Source organism: Dipodomys spectabilis, unplaced genomic scaffold, assembly GCF_019054845.1.
Source record: "Dipodomys spectabilis isolate Male_0828 unplaced genomic scaffold, ASM1905484v1 ptg000141l, whole genome shotgun sequence".
NCBI classification, from domain to species: domain Eukaryota; kingdom Metazoa; phylum Chordata; class Mammalia; order Rodentia; family Heteromyidae; genus Dipodomys; species Dipodomys spectabilis.
Window position 1 is genome coordinate 11,316,486 of NW_024870818.1, and position 9,018 is coordinate 11,325,503.

Consider the following 9,018-nt stretch of genomic DNA (forward strand, 5'->3'; position numbering starts at 1 on the left):
TCTTTATGGGGACTTTATGGAGCTTCTTCTGAGGAACAGTGGAGCCTGCTTAGAACAGACAACCTAAGGAATTGTTTACCCTGACCAGTGATGACAGTGGTAACTCCTGCAGAACACTTTCCAAAACAAGTCTGGAACAATGACTGACAGTCCCTACTAACCAGCCTGCTCTCAGTAATGACTAGGACATTATGCTTATGTCTATCTTCTGGCCCCCAATTCTTTGTTCCCTGAAGATGGCTGAAGATGTGCTGTCTTCCTATGGCATGTGTGTGCCATAAGTCTCCTTCTCTAGCCTCCACCATGTCTCTCTCTACTTGGCATATAAGGATGAGGAACTGGGCCTGAGATGTGCATCTCCTGGAGGTTGGGCCTTGGGTCTAAAATGCTAGTTTTAGGATATATACCCCAGGGCCTTTCCTGGTTGCTATATTTAGTACAGCTCTCGATCCCATCATTATGTAACCCTCCATCTGACTTTTGTTTTGTTTTTGTTTTGCCAGCTCCTGGGGCCTGAACTCTGGGCCTGGGCACTGTTCCTGAGCTCTTCAGCTCAAGGTGAGTGCTCTACCACTTGAGCCACAGTGCCACTTTAGGCTTTTTCTGTTTATGTGGGACTGAGGAATTGAACCCAGGGCTTTGTGCATGCTAGGCAAACATTCTACCACTAAGTCATATTCCCAGCCCTATCTGACTTTTTTGTTGGTGGTGGTGGTGATGGTTGTGGGCTCCAACTCTGGGCCTGGGCACTGTCCCTGGGCTCTTCAGCTCAAGGTGAGGGTACGCTACCACTTGAGCCACAGTGCCACTTCTGGTTTTCCTGCCCAGCCTGGCTTTGAACTGTGATCCTCAGATCTCAGCCTCCTGAGTAGGATTACAGGTATGAGCCACACGTGCCTGGCCTGATTTTTTTTAAAGTGTTATTATCTCCTGATATTATTGTATTTGTCTGCTCAGGCTGCTGTAACATAGTGCCATAAACTGGTGCCTGAAACAACAAACATTTATTTTCTCATGGCTCTGGAGGCTGGAAGACCAAGAGCAAGGTGCTCTCTGGGTTGATTTCTAATGATGCCTTTCTTTCAGTTGACTGCCTTCTTGCTGTATCCTCTCTCCTTGCCCTTCATGGTGGAGAGATAGGAAGCTAGTTCTAGGGATTCTATTCTTGTAAGGGCACTAATACCATCATGAGGACCCCCACCCTAATGATCTCATTTAGTCACATTAGTGATTAGGGGTTGGTTTAGCATATGATTTTTTTTGGCGGGGGGACAGTTCTTCCTATAGTTATATAGAATTGTTGACTGGTTGTCTTCCTTCCAGACTAAGGATTTTTGTTTAGCATTATAGCCCAGTATCCATTAGTCCTTGGCCCTAGTGAACTATTGAATAAATGAATCAAAGGCATGAATGGATAAAGCTTAGAAGTGAGACCTAAATCCATGTGTTGCTTGGTTTACAACTTCCCTATGTATTATTTGTTATATCCTTCCTAAGTCCCCAGGCTGGTTACCAATCAGTAGGACTCTTAATAAAAGGGGATCTAGGACCAGATAGTGATCACTCACGCCTGCAATCCTGGATACCCAGGAGGCTGAGATCTGAGGATCATGGTTCAAAGCCAGCCTGAGCAGAAAAGCTCATGAGACTCTTACCTCTAATTAACCATCAGAAAACTGAAAGTAGCACTGTGGTTTAAAGTGGTAGAGTACTAGCCTTGAGCAAAAGAGCTCAGGGAAAGCACCCAAGACCTGAATTCAAGCCTCATAACAACAACAACAAAAAAGGTTGGGTTGGAGGAGGGGTTTGTATCCTGATCTCTAGTACAAGGTCTTACCCTTTCTGTGTGCTCTGAGTGTGTCTTTTCCAAGGGATAACCCTGGCTGCCCAGAAGCTTCCAGACAACCTGCATTCATTCCCAATGGAATCACTTGGCTCATTTTGCGGCTGTAGCTAACAAGTCCCTACAGCACCCCTAGGGGCTGTGCACCCTCCTGATCCCAAGACTCATGAGGTAGAAGCAAGACAATTGCTAGGTCAAGGCCAGCCTGGGCTAGAAAGTGAGACCCTCACTCTCACACGAGGAAAGCCCTTCCACAACCACACAGCGACTGAAGGAGAAAAGGGCTAACTGGTTCTTGAAGGGAGAAAATGGAGGAATATCAGTTACTGTAAAGTATATGACCATTTTGAAGAAGGGTGAAGATTTAGGGGAAATTCTACTTTCTACAAGGAATAGTGAATTGGCAATCTCTTTGTGTCCAGTGTCTTTGAGATTAATTTTATTAATGTAAAAATATCACTTCTTGGTACCATACAGAAACTTAGTGAAAGCTGAGGAATAATGGGGTAACTGGAAAAGAGAGAGCAATAGATGAAGTAACTCTGACAAAATTATAATATGTGCATGTGTAAATTATCATGGTGAAATTTCTGTATGCAATTATTATATGCTGGAAAAAATTGCAGGAAAGTAAACTGGCCATGTTGGCCAGCGGGTACCCATGGGAAGGCAACAGAGAGTCAATTAAGGGGGAATATGGTTGAAGTACTTTATATACATGTATGAAATAGAACCATGATATCTATTGAAATTACTTTCAGAAGGGAAGATTAGGAAGGGATGAGGGGGAGAGATGGTTGGAGGGGGTGAGTTTGGTTGGGGTCTATTGTATGTATGTATTGAAATGTCACAACAAAATGCCCCCTGGTATAACATATACGCTAATAAAAAGTCTTAAGACCATCACTCAAGTACAGAGAATTACTCATTCCTCTGCCCCCTTCTAGTTAAACAGATTTTCTATGTGTTTTTCTAGATGCACATAGCTGATACTGAGAAAGATCTAGTTGTTTCCTTCAGTTCCATTTACTTGGTGGTTTGCCTTTCTCACTTTTTCCTGATCCCTCAGCCACCGCCTGTAGCATGCTGATGCGTGTGAGTCTATTGACTGACTCTCAATGTGGGAATCTTGATTTTCATGCAAAGCCTGACATTCTGCAGAATGTAGCCTGATCCAGATGCCAAGTAGCCCCTACAAAGCCAAGCAGTTCACAAAGAGGGCTTTATGCTTGTCTTCTGGTACTGAGGTATGAGAACCAGGCAGGTCTCAGAGCTTGAGAATATCTTCATTAGTCAGTTTGTGAGTGCTTCTAGAGTTTTTATTTGGTTTTTGAAAAGCATATGTCCAAGAAGCTTCTCAGTCAGATTGTCTCAATATGACTGAGGAAATGAAGAATAGTTGTCCTTTTTCAGAGAAGCCAGAGCACACAGGTATTTTGAGGACTTCAGAGTGTCTCAGGATTTTAGCTCACAGAGTTGGGAAGTAGATGAAGGAGATGCATTGTGTACTCTTGCTAGGGAGAAATATGATGGTGTGGAGGAAATATTTGTCGAGTGACAGTGTGTGTGTGTGTGTGTGTGTGTGTTGATTCTGGGCTTGTCCAGCCTTCTGAGTAGTTAGGATGACAGTCATTAGCCACTGGTACCCACTTCTTTTTTTTTTTTTTTTTTTTTGGGTCCAGTCGTGGGGCCTGAACTCTGGGCCTGGGCGCTGTCCCTCGGCTCTTCAGCTCAAGCCTAGCGCTCTACCACTTGAACCATAGCACCACTTCTGGCTTTTTTTTTATGCTTATGTGGTGCTGAGGAATCGAACCCAGGGCCTCAGGCATGCAAGGCAAGCTCTCTACCACTGAGCCACCTTTCCAGCTCTGTGGTACCCACTTCTTAAGTGGCATTTTGGTTCAAGGTCTGAAGAGAAAAAAAGTAACATGATTTTTTTTTTTACTCCTCCAAAGAAGATGTAAATGCAAGAGGAAGGGATTCATGTTATCACTTAATCTTGATGTCAAATGTCAAATCTCAGTGGGACAAAATTTTTTTTAGTAATGGATTTTAACTGTACAAGGAGTTTCATTATAATATTTCCCGGCAAACATATACTTTGACCATAATCACGCTCATCATCCTGTCCTTTTACTCTCTCCCTTCCTTCTACTATTCCCCCTGCCCTCAAAACAGTCCACTTTTTATACTCATATCACTTTTTTTCCTGGTCTCAGTTCCACATGGAAGGACTTCTGACATTTGTCTTTCTCAGTCTGGCTTATTTCATGTAACTGAATTTCAGCTCCATCCATTTACCTATAAACACAATTTCATTCTTCTTTATAATATTCCATAGTGTGTATATATACCACTTTTTAAAAAATCCATTCAGTGGTTGTTAGGGACTAGGCTGGTTTTCTAACTTGACTATTGTAAACTGTCACCTATAAACAAAGATGTACATGTGTCTCCTTCTATAACCAGGAATGGTATAGAAGGATCATAAAGTAGTTATATTTTTAGTTTCTTGAGAAACTGCTATACTGATTTCTATAGTTGATGTATTAGACATTCCCATAGATAATGTGCAAGAATTTTTTCCCCACTCCCATGTCCTCATTAGCATTTGTTGTTTCCTTGGTAACGACCATTCTGATGGGGCTGGGATGGAATTTCAGTGTTGTTTTGATTTGCCAGAGTGATTTTAAAAAATGAAATAAAAAGTTTTTTGAATGTATTATTTTGAAGGTGGTATAATATTTCACTATAGAAATATCATATGTGCTTAAACTTTTTCTAATGCTGTGCATTTTTGGCTTTCTCTCCCTTATTTGCTATAAAGTTACTTCGAACATTTGGAACCAACATGTACTGCTATATTCAAAAATTTCCTAGGAGCTGGGCGCCAATGGCTCACTCCTGTAATTCTAGCTACTCAGGAGGCTGAGATCTGAGAATCACGGTTCAAAGCCAGCCTGGGTAGAAAAAGTCCGTGAGACTCTTATTTCTGATAAACCACTAGAAAACCGGAAGTGGTGCTGTGGCTCAAGCGGTAGAGTGCTCGCCTTGAGCTGAAGAGCACAAGGGACAGTGCCCAAGCCCAGAGTTCAAGCCCCATGACCAACCAAAAAAAAAAAAAATCTCCTAAGGATTTCCAGGAAAATTATTAGATACAAATGTATATCACATCTAAAACTACTGACACAGTTGTTTTCAGAAAGATTGATGTAGTTGGACTGGGAATGTGGCTTAGTGGTAGAGTGCTTGCCTTGCATGCATGAAATCCTGGGTTTGATTCCTCAGTACCACATAAACAGAAAAAGCTGGAAGTAGTGTGCTCAAGTGGTAGAGTGCTAGCCTTGAGCAAAAGAAGCTCAGGGACAGAGCCTGGGCCCCGAGTTCAAACCTCAGGACTGGCACATACACACAAAGAAGATTGATGCAGTTATACTGGCATCTAGCAATTGGGAAAGCAGCCAGTATTGAGTAGTCCCATTAAAAACACAAATCACAGTTGGGCGCTGGGTGGCTTATTCCTGTAATCTTAGGTACTCAGGAGGCTGAGATTTGAGGATTACAGTTTAAAGCCAGCCCAGGAAAAAAATAAAAAAAACTTACCGCAAATTATCAAAAAGCCAGAAGGGCAGCTGTGGTCCAAGTGGTAGAATACCACCCTTGAACAGAAAACCTCAAAACAATAGCAGCACACCCCCAAATCACCAAAGAAACAAAATGCCCTGTATAATGGGAATCTGTTCTGATCTCATACTCAATGTTGCTCCCATGGCATGGTCCACTGACCCCGGCACCCTCCCAACTGCTTGAAATTCTGCAGCCCAGAATTTTAATCTAAATATGCAAACCCACTTCCCCACCATGCCTCGGGCCTCAGGTACCTGAGTTCCTCCACTTCAGCCTATTACCACAAGCTCTCAAGGCACTAGGCACATCCTGAAACTCCTTGCAACTCTCTGGCTACCTTCGACCCTGCCCCCACCCAGAGCCCTACTTAAGTCCCTTGTCCCCATCATATCTCCTGTCTCCTGACTCTTCTCAGGCCACCATGACTCTGCTCTTCAACTTTCCATTAAAGATGACCTGGTCTGTTGAATTTGTTTTCTGCTTTCTTTATTTGAATACCCTCATGACTCATGAAAAAAAGGGTCATTTTGATTTTAATCTATTTTTTTGATGACTGGTGAGATTTACTTTTTTTTTTGGTCGGTCGTGGGGCCTGAACTCTGGGCCTGGGCGCTGTCCCCCAGCTCTTCAGCTCAGGCTAGCGCTCTACCACTTGAGCCACAGCACCACTTCTGGCTTTTTCTGCTTATGTGGTACTGAGGAATGAAACCCAGGGCTTCATGCATGTGAACCAAGTACTTTACCACTGAGCCACCTTCCCAGCCCCAAGATTTACTTTTAAAACTATGTTTTTAGGAATTTGCTTTTTCTCTTTAACCAATGTTTGATTAATTAATATATTGAAGTTTTTTTCTTGTTTTCTAAGGTGAAATTTTAATCTTGCTAATGTATTTTAATCTGTCAGGTGTGTAAATTGTACTAGCTTAAGAAAAAGTGATGTGTGTTCCATAAAAACAACATGGAAAACTTGAGATCCTATATGGCCAGGACTAAGGTGCTCATTTCCTTCACTTACAGAGTATTATGGTGAGCTCTGTATGTTCTCTTGGGTGGGAGATGGTAAAGAGAGATTCCTGGGGAAGATGTTTCTGTCACAAGCTATTTATGAACATAAAACGGTACAATCGGAGTGTGTAATGTTCTGGCTCATGTCTTGTACTCAGTAGCAGAGAATATCCAGCTTATTGGTTGACCTGGGGCCTTGCTGACTTTTTGCCTAAGTTGGCTTCAAGTCTTGATCTTTACCTTTTAAAAGCAGCTAGAATGGTTACAGGTATGAACCACTATGCTCAGCTCTGATGCTTAATTTTTAACAGGTGAAAAATTAAAAATTCTAGTATTTTCAATGTACAATTCACTGGATCATCTTGTCTGCTTGCGCAAACAACTTTGTTTTGGCAATATTGCAGAAGAGATAAAGCATGCCTTGTGGAGTTGCATTGTGGTTTTTCCACCATTCCTACTAAAGGAGAGGAAGGGGAGGGAGCCAAGGTAGAGGGAGAAGGGAGAGACAGAGCCCTTTTCTATATTCAATACAAATAACAAACATTGGTAAGTAAAATCACTCAACACTAGGAATAGAGTTTGGAATCAGATCTAAGTTGGCTTGGTATTAGCTGGGCACCGGTGGCTCACACCTGTAATCCTAGCTACTCAGGAGGCTGAGATCTGAGGATCGTGGTTCAAAGCCAGCCTGGGCACTAACATCCATGAGACTCTTATCTCCAATAAACCACTAGAAAACCGGAACTGGCACTGTGGCTCCAGTGGTAGAGTGCTGGCCCCGAGCTGAAGAGCGCAGGGACAGCACCCAAGTTGAGTTCAAGCCCCCCAAAAGTTGGCTGGTATTTATTTTCATTTGAAGCTTTGGTTGCAAATCCTAACAAAGTAAAATGGGACTTTTTTTTTTTTCTTCTAAAGATAAAGGGCTTAAGCCTTTTATTCTAGCTCTTCAGTGCTACTGGGTTAATAATATGTCCTATGTCCTAATTTATGTGCTTGGTAATATAAACATTATCAGAAATCAGGCCAGGTCCAGGTATCAGATGATTGGAAAGGGTAGTTCACGTGACAGAACACACAAGCTTACTCAGTTTTGAGACAATTTGTTGCCAACACTGTTCATCCAAGGTATAAATTAGGGCTGGACTATCTGCTCCCTCTAGTGGTTTCTCAAAGAACAACAAGTAGAACTTAAAAGATGTTTCCATGTCACAAACAACCCTTGCAAAGATGACCTACTTGCTAAATTTGCCTGACACTCTAATCTAGGGGCTTAGTATATATGAAACCATTGAATTAGACCAGTAATTCTCAACCACTGAAGAATTCATTTAAGATAAACAGAATCACTTGGTAATTTTATTTGAAACACAAGATTCTTAGGCCCCGTTCGGGCAAAATTCAGTAGTAGAGTGTACTTGTTTTAGCATGCATGAAACCCTGTGTTTGATCCCCTGCACAGGACTGAAAAAAACATATCATGATTGCATTAATAAAAAGCTAAAGTTGCCAGGTGTCAGTGGCATTAATAAAAAGCTAAAGTTGCTGGGTGCCAGTGGCTCATACCTGTAATCCTAGCTACTCTGAGGCTGAGATCTGAGGATCATGGTTCAAAGCCAGCCTGGGCAGTAAAGTCCATGAGACTCATATCCAATTAACCACAGGAAACCAGAAGTGGTGCTGTGGCTCAAGTGGTAGAGCGCTAGCCTTGAGCTGAAGAGCTGAGGGACAGTCCCCAGGCCCAAGTTCAAGCTCTATGACTGAAAAAAAAAATTTTTTTTTCTCTCCAGTCCTTGGATGGACATTATCTAGGCCTGGGCATTATCCTTGAGTTTCTTTTGCTGAAGGCTAGCAACTCTACCACTTGAAACACAGCACTTCTGGCTTTTTCTGAGTAGTTTGTTGGAGATAAGAGTCTAATGGACTTTTCTGCCCAGGCTGGCTTCAAACCGTTATCCTCAGATCTCAGCCTCCTAAGTAGCTAGGATTGCAGGCATGAGCCATAGCACTGGGCTTGGGCTCGCTAAAGTGGTTTTATTGTCATATAATATATATTTCAAAGGAAAGACCATTACCCAGGATAAGGAAATCATTCACACAGTGAAACAGTGGACTTACTAGCCCGAAATGTTTATGCAGCTATTAATGGAGTTCCTATACAAAGAAAGAACAAAAATACAACTAAGTTTATAGTGTGATTTTTTTTCTTCCTTGATGTCAGTTCTGGGGCTTGCACTCAGGGCCTGGGTACTATCCTTGAGCTTTTTCACTCAAGACTAGCGCTCTACCACTTGAGCTGCAGCTCTACTTCTGGCTTTTGGGTGCTTAATTGGAGATAAGAGTGTCATGGATTCCTTTTTTATTTTTTGCCAGTCCTGGGGCCTAAACTCTGGGCCTGGGCACTGACCCTGAGTTTCTTTCTGCTCAACTAGCACTCTACCACTTGAGCCAGTGCCACTTTAGCTTTTTCTGTGCATGTGGTACTGAGGAATCAAAACCCAGGGCGTCATGCATGCTAGGCAAGCACTCTACCAAGAAGCCATGCT